Source organism: Pelodiscus sinensis, chromosome 8, assembly GCF_049634645.1.
Source record: "Pelodiscus sinensis isolate JC-2024 chromosome 8, ASM4963464v1, whole genome shotgun sequence".
NCBI classification, from domain to species: domain Eukaryota; kingdom Metazoa; phylum Chordata; order Testudines; family Trionychidae; genus Pelodiscus; species Pelodiscus sinensis.
In genome coordinates, this window is record NC_134718.1 from 35414294 (window position 1) to 35437563 (window position 23270).

General features: G+C 44.5%; 1 protein-coding gene and 1 long non-coding RNA gene across 11 annotated transcripts in view; one reads left to right on the forward strand and one right to left on the reverse strand.

Moving 5' to 3' along the window:
* The window catches only part of PCDH15 (protocadherin related 15), a 1467631-nt gene that overhangs the window by 140438 nt on the left and 1303923 nt on the right, over positions 1 to 23270 (forward strand). The window contains exon 1 of one of the 7 annotated variants that reach the window (XM_075935033.1): positions 18313 to 18366. The exons of the other annotated variants lie outside the window; for them this stretch is intronic. The gene's annotated coding sequence lies outside the window, so the exon portion shown is untranslated. Of the gene's footprint in view, positions 1 to 18312; positions 18367 to 23270 lie in introns of those variants that run through there. 7 annotated transcript variants of the gene reach the window in all.
* Positions 2201 to 23270, reverse strand: part of LOC112546455 (uncharacterized) — a 95991-nt gene continuing 74921 nt past the window's right edge. For all 4 annotated transcript variants that reach the window (XR_012905617.1, XR_012905615.1, XR_012905618.1 and 1 more), the window contains 3 exons: positions 10821 to 10947; positions 7697 to 7939; positions 2201 to 3657 (listed from right to left, as the gene is read on the reverse strand). This is a non-coding gene — a long non-coding RNA (uncharacterized LOC112546455). The remainder of the gene's footprint in view (positions 3658 to 7696; positions 7940 to 10820; positions 10948 to 23270) is intronic.

Genomic DNA, 23270 nt, shown 5'->3' on the forward strand with positions numbered 1-23270 from the left:
TCGCCACTTACTGCAGTTCTCCGTGGCTGGGAATGGTGATCCTCAGCCAATGGGAGTTGCAAGCAGCTGTACTTTCAGACTCATAGATAACTAAACCACCGACAGCCTGCCAAGGGCTAACCCTGGTGAACCGTATCTGGTTTGAGTGATGAATATTGCCCACCACTGACTTCCCTTTTACACATATAACTTCCTTTAATCACTGGATTAGATTCCATGAAATCCCCCTTGTTTAATACTATATTTAGCACATAATATAATATTTTAATGTTAATATCAGTTTATTTTTAATGAATTCATTCATGAATAGGGAAAAAAGGGGAAATATCTTTATCTGTACCAGCATTGTGCTCTTACGAAACACTTCAGCAGCTCTGACTTTCCTCCATCTGAAAAATATCTTGCCATTATACCTTGAGGGTATTTTTTTTCTTTTGGCCATCTGCTCTGAGTTTGTTTGGTTGGTTGTATTTCTTCTGAACAGTCTTGACTCCTGAGCAATTTTTAACTTAGTTAACTACAAGGAATCCACAATTTCTTTCACCCTCATGCTCCTCCATAGTGGGCCTTTGCTGCTATAAATGTGTATTATTTGTGCTAGGTGTCTGAGTCCAGAGAAGCTGGGCTCTGTAAGTCTTAAGGGATACTTCCATATGCCTTGTTTACAGTAATTTCTATAATCCAGGTTGGATTAAGTTAGTTTGTAAAAAGTCAGTTTGTTGTTCTTATCAGTTGTTTATATATTCATTCTTTAAAAACCTTTGTGGGAGACTGTTGTATTTATCATCTATAGTCCTCTGCCTGCCTCTAACAGGTTCCAGTACTAACTCTTGCAGAAAGACCTTTTTGGCGCGGATATCTGTGGGACTCTGTCTTTGTACAGTTCAAACAGCCAGGCTCTTCAGCCTCCCTGCTGTGTCACTATTATCAAACTTATCTCATCATAGATGAGAGAGCCCACCTGCTCATTTTGATAGAAATTTGGAAAGAAGGAAAAACCACTAGCATTTCCTTTCATGTTATGAATTACTGATGTTCCAATTTGATTAAAAGAAAGTTTCTTTCTGTTGAAACAAGGTCTAATCTTGGTCGTAAGAGCACACTCTAGAATGCACCAATATTTTCATAAGAGCTCTTATAACTAGAAAAGTTCATGAAATGTCTTGCAGAATCTTTATCATTTTCACTCCTGATAATACAGAAAATATCACAAGACTGCATTTTAGAGTAGAAATAGGACTTCTTCTAGAGTGTTAATGTGAGACATGCTGGTGTGATTACTAAGCAAAAAACAAATATTTTAAGGCTACCTTATATGACCTCTGCTTATAATTCAGTAACCTAATCTTTAGTAAACTGCATTGGTTAACATCAGAACCACCCCACTCCAATAACCATCCAAACAAATCCTTTCTCGTATTCATAGAATCTACTCTAATTTTTGGTGCTTATCTTGACTCAGTTCCAAAGGTTTATTGTCACAAACACCACTATTCAAGATATCTTTGGATATGTCTACAACAGCACACTTATTTCAAAATAAGTTATTTTGGATTTATTTCCGAAATAGCTTATTTTGAAATAGCGCATCTACACTACAGAGAAACCTCAAAATTAATCCAAGGCAGGTTTCCCTAATGTGGATGTGCTGCCTCAATTTAGAGCCCCAGGAGTCACTGAGGAATAATTACTTTAAATGGCCCTGGGGAGGAGCTATTTTAAAATAGAAGTAGTTGTGTGTCTACACTACTGCTACTCTGAAATAGCTATTTCGGAATAGGCATTATTCCTTGTAGAATGAGGTTTACAAAAGTCAGAAAAAGACTTCTATTATTTTGAATTTATTTTGAAATAACAGAATTCTTGTGTAGACACTCACATTGTTAATTTGAAATAATGGCCATTATTTTCAAATAATTGTGCTGTGTAGACAACCCTTTGTTATTAAAGGGATGTTTACTGTCAATATAAAACTTTCCTTTAATGGTTTTTAGTTGTGGGGTTTTAAGGACTTTTTTATGTCTGTTTTGATCATGTATGATGATTGCCAAATCTGTAAGGGTATGTCTACACTACCCCGCTAGTTTGAACTAGCGGGGTAATGTAGGCATACCGCACTTGCAAATGAAGCCCAGGATTTGAATTTCCCGAGCTTCATTTGCATAAGCGGGGAGCCGCCATTTTTAAAACCCCGCTGGTTTGAACCCTGTGCAGCGCAGCTACACGGGGCACGAACTAGGTAGTTCGACCTAGGAAACCTAGTTCGAACTACCGTTACTCCTCATTCTAGATGCAGGGGAAGGTTTTTTTTGGAAAAAGTCCACTTTAAAAAAAAAACAAAAACCTGTAGTCTAGACACACCCTCAGTGGACCATGAAAGGGGAAAGGCAGTTACGGTTGTCCCAGATCTATGAACAAAGAATTGACACTGAATTTCAACATTTTTAACATAAGTTATGAAGAGGTGCAGATGCTAACCTTAACAACATTGCCAGTAAATGAAGAGAGGTCTTTAAGAACAGTGAAGTTTATATGCACGTAGTATAAGCACAGTGCCAGATTCGTTTCCATTTTAATGTGTTTGAAATTGACTTGTGTGTTTCAATAAAATAAATGTATTAATTGCAGAGCTGTCTTCTGCAATCTGATCTTTTTGCTGCTATTTTATTAAGCAGCACATATTTTTTAAAAAATCTTAGAAAGAAATAGTCACTGAACTAGTAGTTTTTCAAGAACAGCACCATATACACATACATTTTTATACAGGATATGAATTTGGTAGATTGATAGTTTTAAAATGGGAAATAATCAATACTAAGTTAACTATGGGTTGTATCTGTTTACAGCAGGTTGCACCACTGATGTCAATGGCAGATTTGGAATTTGCATAATTATTTTGATTGTAGCATCCTTTGACTGAGGTAATTAGCAGGATGATGTGAGAAAGTTTGCGCTATATTTTCTTGAGCTTAAAATAGATATCAGAAGACTTTTTCACAGCCTGTTTGAGATAAAACCTTTAAATAACCATACAGGACATCATTTATAAAGTAGTAGACATTTTCTTGTAGAAATAGGGTTCATATGCAAAAAGGTTGTTTTCTTTCATATAAAAATTGGCAATTCAGTAAACTATATGTCTGATACATAGTAGTGGTTATGTCACAGTCATATGTACACTTTCTTAGTAGCTTCTATTTGTTCTACTTTTTTTGTACAGGTAAAATTTGTTATAATGAGAACTGGTCTATAAAGCATGAATAATGTGGAGAGAGTTAATAAGGAAATGTTATTTACACCTTCATATACCAGACAAACTAGAGGTCACCAAATGAAATAAATAGGCAGCTGGTTTAAAACAAACAAAAAGTAGCGCTTATGTACACAATACAGTCAATTCATGTAACTCATTGCCAGTGGATGTTGTGAAGGCTGAAGTTGTAACTGGTCCAAAATGTATTAGATAAGTACATGGAGGATTGGCCAAGATGGAAAGAAATCCAACCCATGCTCTGGATGTTCTTGAAGCGTTGACTGCTGGAAGGTGGGAGTGGACAAAATTGCCCTGTTCTTTTTCTCCTCTGAGAGATCTGACACTGGCCATCGTTAGAAGACACCATAATAAGCTAGAAAGATCACTGGTCTCCCTGTCGTTATCTGGAACAGTGGATAATGTAAATTAGGGTCATTCTCCTTATGCACATCCAACTTGACTGGTGGGGATGCTGCTATTGCATCACCCCATGGCACTGAAGGAAAACTTGTCTGTCACATTCAATAATCTGAATTAGACTAGTTTCATAATTGTGGGGCACAAAAGAGCCATTTGTCATTCTCTGTTTCTAGGTGCAGGTCTGCATTGATTCAATCCCTTCTGTAATTTAGAGCAACCTCAGAGTGCACTTGTCTAATTATTTTGTGTTATCTTTAAATAATACAGGTTGAAACTCTCTTAGCCAGGATTCTCTGGTCCAGCAACATTCATGGGCTGGCCCAGGGAGTCCCGGTGGAGGGCCAGTATCTATGATCGCAGCAGGGCCAGCAGGGCAGTGGGCTGCCTGTAGTCAGCTGACAGCAGGGCCACCCAGCATGTGGTAGCGGGGCTGCCCAGTGGGGTTGGGAGACCCAATGTGTGGGTGCCTTGTGGGTCCAGGAGCAGCACGCATTGCTGCCCTGCAGATCCGGGAGCTTCTGCACTGTGCACATGGCTGCCCAGCGGGTCGCAGAGGCATGACAGCGATGTCAACTCAGCGGGGTCAGCACATAGTGGGGCCAGCAGGAGTTGGGGAGCCAGCTAGGAGGTCAGGGGGCCAGTGACTGGGGTCCAGAAATGATCTCCCTTGGCCTGGCAAAATCCCTCATCCAGGACTGGTTTGGTCCTGAGGGTGCCAGACCAGAGAGGCCCAACCTGTGGTATCAGAGAAGTTTATTTAGAACAGGATTTTAGCAGAACAGAAAAGGAGAAGAATTAACAAAATAGTGAGGGGCATGATCACTTTGAGTTTACAAAGGAGTAGAAATGGGGCTGGTATTTGCATATGCTGCAAAAATAACTCATGTTTTCTGTTCCAAGGACCTATTAATTTTATGGAACACTGTTGCTCAGTGTTAGGACCCTTTATAGAATATTTCTCAGGTGCTGAGCAGTTCTGTTTCACCCAGGCAACAGATGTATCTCATTATCTCCAGAACATAAAATATCTCTGTCTCTGTGACAAGAGAGAGCTAGAGGGGGGAAAGCAGGAGGCAGGGAGAACTGGAATGTGATTGATCATCACCGTGTTAATGCATGGTACAAATTTTGTAGTTTAGACCCTTTAAATTACATGCTTCCTTCAGACTCTGGAATATCAAAGTAGATATCAGAATAGAAAATAATGCTGCTACAGGTTGCTGGATTCTGTCCATAGATATTAGCCATTGACAGCAAAGTATAATGGGTGCCAAAGGCTGAGGCTATAAATCTTCATAACCAGATAACTCTGGTCATCTGAAGAAGTGGTCTGTGCCCACGAAAGCTCACATTACCATCTACGTGTTTTGTTGGTCTATAAAGTGCTACTGGACCATTTGTTGTTTTTTTCTGTAACAGACAAACTCGGCTACTCCCTGAAGCTTCATAACATTTAGGTTGACTCTCCTAAGATCCCTTTTTTAACTGTTGCTGTTCCCTCTTGCTCTCCATTCAGTATTGTATATGTGTGAAGAGCTACATTCACAAAGAGCAGAACAGTACGAATAATGCCCCAAAACAGTGAGATACTATGTAAAAACAACTTTACATGAAACATTATACTCAGCACTGTTACATGGTTAACTACAATATAATTCTCCAGTTCAGTAACCAAAGCAAACAATCTCATGGTGCAGATTTATTCTGTAAAACTTCAGTATGAAAACCATACAAGGAGCTATATGTTCAAATGTTGCTTTCCTGCTAGAGAAGCTATACTAAATAAAACACAGAATCTAAATTAAATATGCACTGAAATTCTGGTCACCGACTATTCCAAAGTAGTTTGGACCCAGAATTTTTTCCTTGAAGTTACTTTTTAAGTTCCTTTGTTCTATGTACATTTCATTCATTTTGTTTCTAGTGTTGTAATAAACACTTAATATTTTTAAATAGAAAGTGATGTTCACGAAACTCTGTATTTCTTCCTTTTTTTTAAAAAAAAAATCTAGTTTGTTGCACAAATGAAGGCAGTACTCCAAGCTTTTAAAAAAGACCAGATAATCAGATTCTCTCTCTCGGGGTCTGTCTGTACTGCACTTATGTCCACAAAAACTACAGTTACGTCCACACTGCAATTGCGTTCTTTCAACAGAAAGTCAAAAGAACGCAAGGGGTTTTCCAACAGCAGTAACTTCTTTCTACAAGGAAGAAGCCTTTTTCCGCAAGAGCTCTTTTGGAAAAAGGCATGTATGGCTGGGAAAGAACTTTTTTTTGTTAAAAAAGTGGCCTCCAGGAAAATGTACAGGTTCCCTGGTGGCCACTCCGCCCATAGTAATCACAACTTAAATGTGCTTTTGCTGTGTGGATGCTCTCTTTCAAAAGAAGTTTTTCCAGAAGATCTCTTTTGGAAAAGCTACTTCTGAAAGGAGCCTGAAGTCTCGACATAGCTTTGATAACAAAAAACAAACAAAAACAACCCCCCCTCAGGAGAAAATATTTTTCTGAAGTTTTTCAAACTTGAGATCACAGACCAAACATCAATATTATGAGCTGAAACCTACTTAGTTCAGATCTTTATCAAATGAAGAACATTAATTTAAAATACCATGTATAATTTGATTTTTTCTCCAATTAGAAAATATGTTGCTGTTCACTGCAGCTTATGAACGAGTATATATGGTAAATCACTCTGATCAATGTAGATGACAATTCTTGCTGACCTGAACGGAATGCTTTTTGACATTTCTATGACCCTTCCTGTTTTTAAATTTTGTAATAGTTCAATTTGGGTTTTTGCCAAAGCAGGAAAGCTTGAAGTTATTTTTCCTTGGTTGCTTACTAACGATAGGGAAATTTGCAGCTCAACAACAGTTAGAAGTACTCGTGCTAGGGCTATAACTATAGGATGAGTTCCTCTCCATTGATGAACATTCCGTTTAATAATGTTTCCAAGCTATGAAAATGTATGGCTGTATTCCCCTCTCCCCCAAAAAACCTAGAATATCATCCCCATGTCTTGTCAAAATAACACAAATAATATACTAACCTACTGCATTATAAACTCACTATACTGGCATACTTCTAATATCAAAGAACTTCTTTGATTTACCCTGGCATCACAACCTGTTTGTAATCAAGTAGGATCATTAATAATGATTTGCATTCTATTAATGTCTAGAGCTCATGCAGTGATTAGATGACCCCTTTTGATTAGCACTGTGCACATGTATAAGAGACAGTTTCCTATCCCAAAGAGCAGGAACTCCAATTTCTTTTCACACCCGAGTCTGGGTAGGGAAGCCTATAGGCATGTACAAAATCATTTAAAAAGGTAACAATGTGACTACTAAGATTTTTAGCGGTTACCCATACTGAGGATCTCTGTATTATAAAGCTTAGCTTTACACTGCAGAGCCTGCAGAACAGCTTCCCTGGGTGGAGGGCTGCCAGTCCCTGCCAGCCTCACTCCCAGGGAGCTGCAGCATGCACCTTCAGCAGAGAGGCTGGACTGGGCCTGTCTCAGATAGGGCAGAGCCCAGAGCAGCCTCTGCTTGTGATGGTTCCTGCAGTGCTGGAGCAGCCCTCTGCCCTGGTTAAGCAGAACTGCTCCAGCCCCTAGTGGTTAACCTTTTACATTCCTAGAAGCCTCAGCTTACCTTCCTTTAGAAAGAAAAGAGTTGGGCAGTACTAGAGGAAAAACTATGGGCTCTTCATTAAGCAGTTATCTCTTCCTCATCTCCATGTTCTCTGGATGCGGTAGCCTCTGGAACTGTGCAAAAATTACAAGAACAAGCCTTGTCCCATTCCGAGACTCAGCAACCCACGGACATGAAAAGGCAATAACAACTCATTATCAATGATCTACTTCAGATCAGAGCTTTGCAACCCATTTCCAATGTCTTTCTAGTGTCAGAGAATTCAGGACAGGCAGAGCATGACCCTGCCTGAAGCATCTAATCAGTCAGAATGGAGACTGTCTTCAAAGCATTCCTATTTTTACCATCCTCCAACAATTCTTACGTTTTGCATCTGAAAGTAGTGTTTCTTCTTCGAGTGATGTCCCCGTGGGTGCTCCACTACAGGTGTCGGGCCCGTCCCGGCGCCGCAAACCGGAAAGTCTTCGCTAGCAGTAGCCCCCTCCGGAGGACTGCGCATGTGCAGAGCGTCCCGCGGCGTTTGCGCCTTTTCTGCATCGCGCGGTCCGACCCGCCAGTTCCTCCTAACTGTCCACGGCCGCAGACGGATTTGGAACACGCTCCTCTCCTGAGGAGAAATCGTTGATATATTTAGATATTCTTCCCAGTTAGCCCCTTCCTACTTAGTGTTAGTCAGTTATTGCTTAGATTAGTTAGTTAATAGTTGATAGTTTAAAAAAAATACTCCTTTCCCATTATAAACTGTGAGGCACGCTCCGGCGAGCCCCTCAAGTTGATCTTTCCCCGGAGACCTCTTCAGCAGACAAGCCCGGCTCTCCGGGATTTAAGAAATGTGCCTCGTGTGGAGAGGCCATGCCCGTCTCTGATGGCCACTCCCGTTGCATTCACTGCCTAGGAGAGGGCCACATCCCCCAGAAATGTGACCACTGTGCCAAGTTAACCGCACGCACAAGGCGCGACAGAGAAATGCGCCTGAAAATGCTGCTTTTCAATAAGGCCCTCCAGCCCCCGTCAGCAACACAATGAGAGGATTCGGGGGCACAGAAGCCTAAGGACGGGAGAGGCGCCGCTCCGTCCAAGAGCCCAAGTGCTACAGACGCACGAGGCTCGTCGGGCCACCCTCCCGCGCAGGGAGCGGTCAAATTATCGAAAGCCCGCAGCACATCAGCGCCGAGTCCCGCGCTATCAGTGATATCGGTCCCGCTGGGCCACCCGGAATCGGCACCATCATCGGCGGCACCGAGTCTCCGAATGGCACTGCAGCCAGATACGGTGCGGTCCTCGGCACCGAGGCGCTCGGCACCGTTGCCTCATGATCGCTTCCAGGCTGAGACGGCACCGGGAGTCGACCCCGGCACCGAAGCCTAAGCAGGCACCGAAGTCTAAGCCACAGCCACCTAAGGCACCAGATACGGCACCGAAGAAACACTCGGCACCTAGGTCTTCCCATTCAAGACCTAGTGATGCAGTTATCCCACGCGCTCAGGGCACGTCGGCACCAATACGCACCGACCAACCATCGTGCGCGGCTGAGCCGGCTCCGTGTGTGGTTGCGGCACCAGCCCTTGCGGCCCTACAACCCCATGTCTCTGAGAGTGACACGGCTCCACCATCCCCATCTTCGGCACCTAGGTCACCACACCTTCCGGGGAAAGTCTCGGAAGTTGCCTCAGTTGCCTCCATTCCGGGTAGCCCGGTCCCCCAGACACTACCATCCACGGCGGTACCGACTAAGGCACAAAGGAAGACCCACCATCCTCGCACACCTTCTCCAGGTTCAGATAGAGCAACCTTCTCTCCTGGACCATCGCTCTCACCACCTCAAAGACGGCGGGATCATTACTACGATTATTCCCCGACGCATCGCTATTACAGATCCCCAAGGCGATCCATTACACCGCCTCACTATCACCGCTCATATTACTCGAGATCCCTGTATCGTTATTCATACCGCTCACGATCCCCACGATCTCCTCCTCGCTCCCGTTACTATCACCACAGGAGCGCCGCTTCGTATTCTCCACAGTATTCACACCGTGGTTCTCGCCTTCGTGTGCACACCTCACCTCATTCTGATCGTTCACGTTCAGTTACAAGACACTCACCCTTGTCCCCAGACCGGCAACAATTATATTCGCCACGGCCGACTACCCATGATGATACCACTCAGTCGCCGGTGGCAGAGCACCAGCCCGTGGCCTCTCCAACAGATGCCGCTTCTTCTTCCCCAGATGACGCGGTTTTTAACGACGAACCTCCTCTTGCGGACGACTACAAGCAATTTCATGAACTTTTCAAACGGGTGGCGCATTCTCAAAACTTACGCACCTCTGGGGCCCCACCAAAACACTATGCCCTCCTTAGAAACTTGCAGCAGTCCAGCAAGTCAAAACTAGCTCTCTCCTTTGATGCCGCTATCCTGGAAGTAGCTAATGATATCTGGCAAACCCCGGCATCTATGCCCCCTACCAATAAACGCAGACAGAAAATACTTTATTGATGCCAAAGACGCAGAATTTCTTTTCACTCACCCCGTACCAAATTCCATCATTGTTGATGCAGCTCAACAAAAGGCAAGGTCCACACAAGCGAGAAATTCCACCGCGGACAAAGAAGCCAAGCGTCTGGACTTGCTCGGCAGGAAGGTATATTCGTCGGCAACAGCCACATTAAGGATGGCAAACTACTCTGCCCATCTTGCTAACCATGACTTCGATAACTACTCGAAGTTGGTGCCATTGATACAACACCTTCCTCATTCCAAGAGAGACGTACTGAAATCCATTGTACAGAAGGGCTACACAGTGGCCCGTAATGCACTCCAGATATCTCTGGATATTGCCGACTTAGCTTCCCGCTCTACGGCGACATCCATTGTCATGCGACGTGACTCTTGGCTCCACCTGGCCTCTGTGCCAAAAGATCTACAGCCAAAGGTGGAAGACCTTCCGTTCGACCGAGTGTCCTTGTTTGCTCAAAACACGGATCAAGTGTTTCACTCTGGAAAGGACTCCCGAACCACGTTAAGAACTCTCGGGATGTACACTCCGCCTTTCAGGCGCAGGAGAGCTTGGCCGTATAACAGACAAAGGCCTCCTCCTTCTTCTTCTTTTTATTCCAACCAACGCTTTAGACCTTACGACCAACATAGACAAAGGCAGCGCCCCCAACGCCGCCGCCAGCAGCCTAACAAAAACCACAACCAGCAACAACCGCGGCAGCAGGTTTGACAGACTGGTCGAGGGTCTGCGTACCATCCCCCTACTGGGATCCCCAATACGAGTAACCAAGCGCTTTCACCGCCGTCTGAACCCTTACTCCCTTCGTTGGTTCGCCATCACCACCGACCGTTGGGTCAGGGAGATCGTAACCTCTGGCCTCACCATTCCATTCTCCACTTTACCTCCCACCAACCCCCCGTCCCTGTCCCTTTTCAGGGACCCCTCTCACGAATCCCTGCTACGTCAGGAGGTCATGCACCTGCTTACCATGGGTGCGGTGGAAATAGTCCCTCCTGAGTTTCGAGGCAGAGGTTTCTATTCCCGGTACTTTCTCACCGAGAAGAAGTCGGGGGGATGGAGACCGATCCTAGATCTTCGCGGCCTCAACCGCCACCTGCGAAAACACAGATTCAAGATGGTTACTCTGGGTTCCATCATCCCAGCACTACACAGAGGGGATTGGTTCGCGTCCCTCGACTTACAGGACGCATACTTCCATATCGCCATCCATCCAGCTCACAGGAGATTTCTACACATTACCGTGGGAGACGATCATTACCAATACACGGTGCTCCCCTTTGGCCTATCCGCAGCCCCAAGAGTGTTTTCAAAGACCATGGCAGTCGTAGCTGAGTACCTCCATCGAGCCGGCATCACCATCTTTCCTTATCTCGACGACTACCTCCTCGCGGCCCCTTCGAGACAGGAGGCCGAGACCGCAGTTGCCACTACAAAAGGGATCTTCGAGACTCTTGGACTAATTATCAATCTTCCAAAATCTACTCTGGTTCCCGCCCAGTCCATCGTTTTCATTGGAGCCAAACTAGACTCTACCACCGCTACGGCGTACCTACCTACAGACAGAGCCGACGCCATACGGGACCTATCGAGCGTCTTGCTTACGGCCCTGACAGTCTCATACCTTACCTGCCTGAAGCTGTTAGGCCACATTGCCTCCACCACGTATGTTATAACCTACGCTCGCCTCCGCATGTGATGTCTACAACATTGGCTCCTTGTAGCCTACAAACTGGGCATTACCAATATCAACAGTCTCACACCTGTCCCTGCCCGTGTCAAAGAATCGCTCACATGGTGGCTCCAACCGGCCGATACACTGGCGGGTGTTCCCTTCCGGATCCAATCCCCGTCAATTCAGATTACCACGGATGCGTCCCTTGTAGGCTGGGGGGCGCATATGCTGCACTACCGGGTCCAAGGTTTATGATCTCACCAAGAATCCCTACTTCACATAAACTTCCTGGAACTCAGGGCAGTTTTCAACGCTTGTCGCCACTTCGTCCACCAAATACAGGGAAACACTCTTCAGGTCCTTACGGACAACATATGCACTGTATACTACATCAATCGACAGGGTGGAGCCAGGTCCAGGACCCCGTGTGCGGAATCAGTGCGCCTCTGGAACTGGGCAATTTGTCACAACGTCACACTCACAGCCTCCTATCTCCCCGGCAAAACCAATACAATTGCGGATGCACTCAGCAGATCCTTCCATTCCCAACACGAATGGGAACTCCTTCACTCCGTAGCCCGCAATCTGTTCCAGCTATGGGGCTACCCAGAGATCGACCTCTTTGCTACTCGCGACAACAAGAAATGTCGCGCTTACTGCTCAAGAGCGGGCATAGGCACCCAATCGATGGGGGATGCCTTCCTGCTCAGGTGGGGAACATACTGTCTCTTATACGCCTTTCCCCCAATTCCACTGATACCCCGAGTAATAGAGAAGATACTATCCAACTCAGCGACAGTAATCCTGGTGGCCCCCTTCTGGCCTCACCAGACATGGATCACGCAACTCATGCAGATGTCGGTGTCCAGACCTCGACGACTTCCACGGATCAGCAACTTGATCTCACAGCAAAACGGCAATCTTCTCCATCCGGACATCGACCGTTTGCACCTGACAGCTTGGCTCCTAACTGGCTCCAAGGCCTAGAGCTAACTTGCTCTCAAGCAGTCAGGGACGTACTAGTACAGAGCAGACGCCACAGCACTCAACGATCTTACCTCTACAAGTGGCGTCGCTTCTTCACGTGGTGCCAATCACAGACCATCGATCCTCTCAAGGCACATATTCAGTGCATCCTAGACTATGTACTTCATTTACATTCGCAAGGATTGGCTGCTGCTTCCCTAAGAGTACACTTGGCAGCAATTTTGGCCTTTCACGCTCCAATAGAGGGTTTTTCCGTCTTCTCTCATCCACTTATGAAGAAGTTCCTCAAGGGTATTTCGAATCTCTACCCACCGCATAGACCTATCTCACAGCCATGGGACCTTACCCTCGTCCTGGACACTCTTACCTACCCACCATTGAACCTCTTGCAACTTGTGATTTACAGACCCTCACAATTAAAGTTACCTTTCTCCTTGCGATCGCCTCGGCTCGACGAGTCTCCGAGCTCGCGGCACTCTCTGCCGATCCTCCCTACACAGTATTCACTCAGCAGGGAGTCTCACTTAGATGTCATCCAGTTTTCCTGCCAAAGGTTAATTCGTCATTCCACATCAATGAGCCTATAGTCTTTCCTACCTTCTACCCCAAACCACATGCTACACCTGAGGAAGCCCGCTGGCACACATTAGACCTCAGAAGGGCATTGGCATTCTATTTGGACAGAACGCGTCCCTTCCGGAAGTCCCCACGATTACTATTATCACTAGCGAATCGCTCTAAAGGTCATCAACTGTCGTCACAACGTATTTCGGCACATATCGTTAACTGCATCACTCGTTGCTACACCCTAAGGGGCAGGCCTCTGCCCTGTCCACCAACCGCACATTCAACCAGGAGTATGGCCATCTCCACGGCTTTCATGAAGAACGTACCGCTACGGGACATATGCCGTGCAGCTACATGGTCGTCTTCATCCACGTTTGCTCGACATTATGCCCTTGACCGTTTCAAAGCGGCAGACATAGCAGTCGCTCAGGCAGTTCTTTCTTCTGTGCACAAGTAATTCCGAAGCACGACCAGCAGCTAGATGACTGCTTCATACTCACCTGTAGTGGAGCACCCCCGAGGACATCACTCGAAGAAGAAGAAATTGTTACTCACCTTGTGCAGTAACATCTGTTCTTCGAGATGTGTGTCCCCGTGGGTGCTCCACGACCCACCCTCCTCCGTGCTTCGGAGATCTGTTTTGTCTCTTTCAGATGTTCTGGCTAGGAGGAACTGGCGGGTCGGACCGCGCGACACAGAAAAGGCGCGAACGCCGCGGGACGCTCTGCACATGCGTGTTCCTCCGGAGGGGGCTACTGCTAGCGAAGACTTTCCGGTTTGTGGCGCCGGGACGGGCCCGACACCTGTAGTGGAGCACCCACGGGGACACACATCTCGAAGAACAGATGTTACTGCACAAGGTGAGTAACAATTTCTTTTTCATTGCCACAACTCCAGTCATTAGCTTTTGGGTGTGTCTAGACTACAGGGTTTTGTCGACAAAAGTGGACTTTTGTCGACAAAACTATACCTGCATCTACACTACCGCCGAGTAGAAGGAAAGGAAATTTGCTACTTTCTCTTCCCAGCCAATTTTTCTGATCACGGTTCTGTGCCTAATAATAGCTGATGTGCTTGCATGTTTGCATGTGCACACACATACAGATATGGTTTGTGGAATATCTTGGATTCAGGACAAAACTCAACTACAGATTGAACCTCTCTGGTCTGTGAGCCCCAATTGCAGAGTTTGCCAGCAGCTGGCGGCCCTCAGAGCCCATGACCTGGTGGCAGGGAGCCTAGTCAGTGGGATGTGGCTAAGGGTACAAGCCAGAAAGAAGCTCCAGAGGCCAGGAAAGCAGAGTCATGGTGGCCAGGGGCACAGAGAGCTGCCAGCTGGAGCAGGAATGGCAGCCATGGCAGGGAGCCCTGCTGGCTGGAGTGAGTCTAGCAGCTGGAGATAAGCCTTTCTGGCAGTCCAGAGATGAAGGCTGGGAGCAATGCACGGGCTGGGGCCGCAGACAGGAAGAGAGCCCTGAGAGATCCTGAGGCCTGACCTCCTCTGAGCCAGCAAATTCCCTTGTTCAGGTCCTCAGGGTGCCAGACCAGGGAGGTCCCACCTGTATATGGTGCCAGATGAGTTAATTGCAGGCTTGGACTGAAGATGAGTTCTATCTGGTAACACAGCTCATTTCCAAAGAATGCTAACAGAAAATGGGGGAGAAAGGGCTGTAAAGGGGGAATATGGTTAATCACAGAAACACAATGCCAATTTTCACTGGTGTTTATGGGAAACTTTGATCATATAAGCAGGCATATTTTAGTAATCCAGCATTCATATCATACCTATCCAGCAATTCTGGATATCCAATTCACATTTTTCCCTATAACATTCCTCTGACAGATATCTATCTCTAAGGCTGTGTCTACATTGGCATCCCTTTCCGGAAAAGGGATGCTAATGAGACACAACGCAATTGCAAATCCACGGGGGATTTAAATATCCCCCGCGGCATTTGCATTTACATGGCTGCCGCTTTTTTCCAGCTTGGGGATAAGTCGGAGAAAAGCGCCAGTCTAGACGTGATTCTCCGGAAAATAAACCCTTTTCCGGAGGATCTCTTATTCCTACTTGAAAGTAGCACCAGAAAAATTATTTTATTTATTTTTATTTACTTTTATTGTTCCTGATTTGTTTCAGGAAATGGACATAAAAAAGAGAGAACATCCATGAGGTGGAATATAGTTGTGATTTGCTGAGATCTAGAGCACAGTTTTCTCTGTTGCTTTGTTTTTGTTGCAATATCACTGTTTTGTTGGAGGCAAAAAAATTACCCCTAGCCCAGAGAGAGACTTTCCTGTCTGGGGTGTAACAAAAGCTTCTGTGTAGACTGCCCACCCACAGAGAGGTGAATACCAAGGTTTATAGGACAGAAATTGGATTAACAAAATTGACTGTTATAGATGGAAGGGCCTCACTCATCTTTCATCACTCATTGTAAATCAGTTTGGTAGGCTGATGATTGACCTCTTTACATCTGGAAACAGAAGCCAAAGTGCCCTACAACCTGTAGGTAAGGATGCCAGAAAGTGATATGGTGATTGAAATCTTGCACAGCTGGGCAAGGTCCCTGCTAGCCCTATTCCATTTTTCTCACTCATCCCCAGGACAATACAAAAGATAATAAGGAGAGAGCAGCAGTGATATTTTTGTGACTTTCTGGCTGAAAGGGCTATGGCTGCTAGGGTTGATTAACCTTGCACTGGCTTTTTGTATGTCTGTGTTTCAGAGAGTCAGTCTGCTATTCAAAGACCAGTTCTCCATCTGGGACCAGATAGATTGAAAATAAATCCTTGGATGAAGTTATTGTTGCTATCATGTATCCTAAAGGAGAAGTTAACAAATGAAATTTACTCTAGTGCCTTGTGTAAAGTCTATATTTTACTTACCACACTAAACCAGTGAAAAGAAGCCTTCAGTGGCCAAAGCCCAAGGGACTATATTGGGTATAAGCATCCAAGCAAATAGGTCAGGTCTCTGTATTTTAATGGTCTTAACATGTTAAAGAAAAGTAGGCTTTGTATATATCCCAATGTTGAATGTTTCCTTAGGGCATCAAACAAGTCCTCAAGGTCAGAGAGTACAAACTTAGAACCTCAACCTGCAACTGATAACGCTACCCAGACTGAACCCATATAGAGGTGTAATTATACTGCGTACCCTTTAAAGTCGTCCTTTATCTCAACACTCTATCTTAACACATTGGGTGCTGGTTTAGATTCAAAGATTTTGGAATGTCTTCTTTTGAAACATTCAGTATTGCACCAGTAACTTTTAATGCAGGGTTTCTCAAAGATTTTCAGTGAATGGTCTACATTTTAATGGAGATTGTCTTGGTCAGTACGTCACTTCCCATTTTAAATCATACAACATCTCTCTGGCAGCATGGAAAAGCAATGTTACAAAGCTACTGAATATATGTTGGTTTTTTAAATTCTCTCATGCAAATTGGCATATGGAAACCATGGAATCAATATCATGTGACAAGCTAGGCATTCATGGCACACCAACAAGGTTTCATGCAGCACCTGTGGTCCATAGAGTATAAGTTGGGAACCTTTTCTTTTTGCCAAAGCCATTTGCAATATGCACACAGAAGCATGAGGCCTTTACCTTCAAGGGAAGTTGTGGGCACTTGACACAATCCAGGATTGGTCTCAAGGGGTATGTCTACACTACCACCCTAGTTCGAACCGGAGTTGCAAATGAATCCCGGGATTTGAATTTCCCGGGCTTTATTTGCGTAAAGCCAGGTGCCGCCATTTTTAAATGTCCGCTAGTGCGCACTCCGTGCCGCGCAGCTACACGTGGCACGGACTAGGTAGTTCGGACTAGGCTTCCTAGTCCGAACTACCGTTACTCCTCACGTTTCACGAGGAGTAACGGTAGTTCGGACTAGGAAGCCTAGTCCAAACTATCTAGTCCGTGCCGTGTGTAGCTGCACGGCACAGAGTCCGCACTAGCGGACATTTAAAAATGGCGGCGCCTGGCTTGATGCAAATGAAGCCCGGGAAATTCAAATCCCGGGTTTCATTTGCAACTCCGGTTGCCTACATTACCACCCTAGTTCGAACTAGGGTGGTAGTGTAGACATACCCAAATATAGTACATTATTCCATGACTGATTTGCCGAGCTAGTGATTACTAAGCTAACCTAAATTTAATAGGTTTCTTATTTTTGATGCCTGAGGTGTTATTTTGCTGGCAGTTCTTCCAGTATTTATCCACTAGTCATGCTTTCTGTTCCTGGATTTGAGTTTAGTTTTCTCAATTACAGATATTGCTGCTCCAGGCCATGTTAGCTCTCTGACCTTTGTACCTTTGTAAATTCATCATTACAACTATAGTTCTGCATAACTGTGCACTAAATCATTCCATAATGTCTGCTGCCAGCTTTTTCTTTCTGTTTTTGCAGTTTCTTTTTCAGGTCTGCAGTAACAATAGGACTAAAAGAAAACAATCATTCGTCTGTCTTGTTAGCTTGCCTGAATTTGTGGTAGTTGAGACCATGTGTAGGTTATTCCGCTGGCTTCCACATTGTTTGTTTGAAGATCCTTGATTCTAGTATGCACTAATATAACGCCCCATTGTGAACCAACCCAGTACTAGAATTTTGTAAGTTTGTTTCTCTGCAGTGAATAAGCAGTCTTCAAATAACAAAAACAGAGAGCTTGTTTTATTTCTTCTGTTGTTGCTGCCCGGTATCCCGTGGTTTTATGTATGACAACCTGTGGTTCCTCGTGAATGTAACCCTTGATGTTTCTATTTGGTGTGTTTGGAGTAGCTGAGGATAGTTCAATATTTTCATGCTGCGTGCAATGCTTTTATATTTTTTAATGTCTGGAGTTCTTATGTAAGACAACTTTTTCTTGTAGGCTACATTGAATAACTCATCATGTAGCTTTCTATTAATAATTGCATACACAATTTGATCTCTGAGCTGTTGAAATGTAACAGCACTGCACCATTGCATGTGAAAGCCAGATAATTCAAACTTCTTAGAAATTCTGGCAGTTCTTCATCCAGGGATTGTCCAAGTTTTCAGAAGCTATGAGCCAAGTAATGTCTCTTAAAGCCATAGGATTATCAAATGAAACCAGTGCAGATCCTTTTTTTATTGAGAGGTCAGAGATATTCTACATGCGTGGTGCTGAAACTGGAAGAATGTCTCTAATGATGTTGGAAGAGCATGCTGAAGAGTAGATACTGGACTTTTTTTTTTTAATTTGCAGGATTCAACCCCATCACCACAGGATTCTTCCCACTGGCCAGCCAACAAGAGAAAGGTAGAGGCAGTCCAACCCATTACCAATGTCCCCTCTAATCTTTTCCATCCATGTGCAGAATAAATTTTACGTGCACTGAGGCATGTGTGAATGTGCACCTCCAGTAGCAGCACAGGACTTAGCTATGGTTGTTCTGCTAATCAGCTGGGGGGTGTTTGAATCTCTCTTGAGCAGCTACTCAAGCGCACCGCTTACAGAGAACACTGCTCGTTACCCAATTATGTTCTCTTTATAACATGTAAAATAGCATGACTAGCTTCAATTTTCTTGTGCCTTGCTCACAGGTAGTACAAGAACAGGGATTGTACCTACTGACTCCTTCCACCCTCTTTTGTCTCTTTGTGCGAAGAAGCCTGTATTGTATCAGATTTCTGTGCTTGGAGTAGTGTTGTTAGAGGCAAATTAAATGTCAAACTTTGTGAGGATGAAAATGTGGGAGACCAGTTCAGATGAGTTAGAACATAAGAACAGCCATACTGCGTCAGACCAAAGATCCAGCGAATTCTATATATTGTCTTTTACCAGCGGCCAATGCCAGATGCTTCAAAGATGGTGAACAGAGCAATTATCAAATGATCCATTCCCTGTAATTGAGTCCTAACATCCGGCAGTCAAATGGGATTGCATCCCTGGCCATCTGTCCTAATAGTCACTGATAGACCTATTTTCCATAAGCTTATTCTCTTTTTATCCCAGTTATAGCTTTGACTTTCTGCTCTCTACCCACAAGAAGACTAAATTCTTGCAAAGATATTAAGTTACAAAAATACATGATCCAGGGCTCATCAGTGAGCCTGGGGATAGGACATTATTGCTGAACAACTTTTCAGCATGTACATGCATGTACACCATGCATGTACACCAGCTATGTGTGCATGTACACCAGTTGTGTGTGCATGTACACCATGCTCCTTAGTTGACCATGGTTCATTTTGCTACTTGAAATATTTTGGCAATGAACATATTTTTGCCAGTCAAATGAACATATTTTCCCTCTAATAGTCCGGACTCAACAGACATAATTGAAAACTGATGGTCAAAGTATAACATGACTGGAAATAGGGCAAATCATAATGCATAGGAGTTTATTTTCAAGCACATTTATTTCTGGAAAATACATTGCATGAGAGAGCCTTGTTTTTCATACTACACATGTATACATTCTGACATCACAATTCTAATTAATTTCTAATCTGGCAGTGCAAATTGGTGGTTGATATACAATTTCTAGTAATCTCCAGGATTTATAAAATCCAGTATTTGAGCTAGATAAAATATTTGTTTGGCAAATAGGTAGACTTTGGAAGGTTTGGTTTTAATCTCATGTCAGTGAATTGAATTTGTGTCCTATTTTTTAAAAAATAGGGATGGGTAAGTGTGTGTGTATGCATGCTCTTCAGCACAGGTGATGTTTGCCACCTAGACCTCAAAACTTGTCTGGCAAGCCCCCGCCACAGCAGTAGGTGCATTAAGGGGAACAGGATAACGCCTGTGATTTTTAGTAGGCCTACAATTATGGCCTCAGTTCTAAAAAGCAGCAAATTGATTTTGAAGTGCCTCAATGTTTGGATGCCCATATGAAGACTCTTCAACAGTTTGATATTTCAAAATGTGTCCTCCACACTTGGAAAATATCAGGTACATGTGAGGTCTCTAATCAGGCACTCCATGTGATTAGCTGCTTTAGAAAATCTCTGCTAGATGCTCAAGGGATTTTGTAGGAAGGGCAAATCAAGTTGATGGGTAAAAGGGTCTGAGTGAGTGGTTTGGGGGAAATGTGTTGGAACATTCTTCAATCTGCAGCTAAGTGCCAAAAGCTTGTCTGGGTCAAATTGATCTAGCTCTGACTTCAGTGGAGCTATGTGGATCAGGCCCAAAGATTTCCATGATTTAAAAAATGTGTATTTGACTTCAAATGTATGTTGCTATGTATCCAACTGCATGTGCACATGTGCCACATGGGAGTGAGACTGGAAATTTTGGAATATCAGTGACAGTTGGTGTCATGTTTGGGCCTTGTGCCTCTCTGTGCTCTCTAGTGCACAGGCATAAAAGATGGAGTGCTCATGACACCTAGTTTCCTCTTTAATGTCTTGTGGTATCATCCAACCTACAGATAAATCTTCATCAAACCTTCTTCTAAATTTCTTCAGGTCTCTATTACTTTCTTACTCAACTGCTATGATCATATCAACTTATCTTGACTGAGTATTGAGTAAACTTCCTTTCTACAGAACATTCTCAGCCTTCTCTTAGCATGACAGACTTGAAATCTGCAGATTTTAAGCCCTATTCATCGTATGACCAGCATAGAAATTAATTAGCCCCGCAGTCCCTGGTGATGAAGCTGTCGTCAACGTTATCATTGATAAAACAGATTCCTATGACATTGAAGTCCAGCATTGACAGGAGCCTGTAGTCGGCAAGAGTAAGTCTCAGGTCCGACACTGGGCTCTCAAGGTACAAAGGACGCCACACAGGTATCTGTCAAACACAAATAGTTTATTTCCTGACAGCTAACAGCTGTGCCCCATAAATGGAAGAACAACATAACAAAGAAGCGACATGTCTTACGTTCCTTCCTGCAAGCCTGGAACCCCGGGTAGGCTGCGGATGAAGTGGGAGGTTGTCTCAGCTTCCAAGGCACTGGTACCCAAAGCCCATCGGTGAGGTTCGATTTGCTAGGCTCTGAGGCAGCCTTAAATACAGTTTTCCCTGCCTTGTTTGGCAGTTTGGAAATTTCCAGGGATTACTCATCACATGCTGGTGTAGGGTTTAGCTGTTAGTTATTGATCTGGTTCTGATCTGGATCTTCTTGTTCTTTGGCTCTGTTTACGTGATCAGTATGTTAGGGTAAACAGAATTGTTTATGCGTTCTTGCCCTTTACTCTTATCTTATACTTGTTCTTGCTATACTGGCAAAAATGCTATCTTAAGTGGCATATGTTCCCAAAGACTTGCTTCTGGCTCATCATATATAGGGGAAAAGGAAAGGGGGAAGGAATGCAGGCCTCACCACCCCTAAACTAACACGGACAAAGTTCTTCCGCAATTGACCACTATAGAGACCCTCTGAGCACAGAGGTAGATTCCAGGTAGAATCTGTAGTCCTCTAATTAGGACAGGCAAACACACAACCTCTGGAGAGAAATTCCCCAAATCCTTCTCAGCATGAAGGACTTGGGAATAGAAGCAGCCTATAGGGCATAGTGCTCAGTCTCTCTTGTCATTGATGTTGACTGTGGAATATGAGCTTAGGAAAGAACAAGCACAAGCATAGTTCTGACTCATCTGCTGGTTCTAATATGGATTCCAGACCTTAGTACTCTTGACATCAGCATTGCCCTTACACAACATATATCCCAGTAACAGCAGAGGAGTATACTTTCTACCTGTCTTCATGCAGAGAATCCTCTGCTCTCGGATTCAGGCAAGGTCTGCCAGATTTGCTTAGAGGGTATAGCCACCATGGGCTTGTCAAGACTAGGTATTGTTCAGTCCAGTTCCAGTGAGCTAACTGTACCTCTATGTATACCATGATGGCCTAGGTAGGGTTACTGAGATCCAGAGTCTGACATCAAGAAGCCCCCGTCTACTTTACAGTCAGATAAAAAAAAACATTCTCTCTCCACTCCCAGTATTTATGGCCATACCAGCTACACCAGAATATCAAGAGGAATTAGATCTTGGTGAAGAGCAACTCTAATACCATATGTCACCAGCTGAAGACCTCTTCATTCCCAAATGAGTCAATATCCTTAGCAATGGTATGAGTACCTAATAACTTAAAATCATTCTCGTCTAGGAAATCGTTGGAAAAATTATTATTTACTCTACCATGATTGTGGTTCTCTGTGGGACTCTAATGGGGTGGGACTCACCACCACGGCACCCCCTGCTGGTCACACTGGGAATTAACTTGGTTCATTGAGTGTACTGTCTTCTGGTCAGTGTCTGGCCCATTGTCTATTCCCCTGTCTTTTCCCTCTAGCTCTGGAACTGCATTATTCCCTTGGTCTGCAACATCTGATTCAGGACATTGCCTTCTAGCAATTCCCACCACTCCAGTCTTCCCTTTTTCAGGGGAATCTGCAGTTCCCAGTCTTTGCACCCACCTCCCTGGCCAACTGCAGCCCCAAGTCTAGCCCCTCACCTCTGAGACAAGCCACAGCCTGTGTCAGACCAGGCTCCTCTGCAGCAAGGTGTGGTGCAAGAGGGTAGGTGGGGACTCAGGCCTGTCCACTACTCTAGAGGGATCCACTAGTGGCAGCCATGTCCCGCCCTTCCCTCTACTGCCTATATACCACTTTATCACTTCTCCTTAGCCCTTATATCTTCTCAGCCACAGTCAGTTCTTCTCCCTTGCTCCCCTGAATATACTGATCTATGCTCTGCTGTGATGCTCTCTCTTTATATCAGGGGTGCCCCAGCAAGCTGCCTTCTGCTTAGCTCCTAATAAGCCCATTCCCGAGTGGCTGGGGCTCTTGCACAGCTCCCTCTGGTCTGCTTTAACGTCTCCTTGTCTGAATGGGGTAACTGCCCCACTACAAGGTCCCAAAGTCCACCCCTGTCCCTGCTTTTTTTGGAATCCTCATTTATCACAGGCTCCAGATTGCAGGGGAACTGAGGAAGTACTGCTCTGATCTTGATGCCCTCAGAAAGGAAAATGAGTAAGCAGAGGGCATTTACAACTGAAGTATATTTCATCAACAGTAGTATATTTTATCAACCAAACTTATAATCACACTTTAAAAACGCATTAGTTTAGCAAAATCTATTATCCGTAAACTAATTTGATTGGCTTTAATTATATTACCCTCCTTATTAATCCAGTCCCATATCAGCTGCTCTATCATATTGTGCCAAGATCGATGGCAGATTGACAAGCCTCTAACTACCCTGTC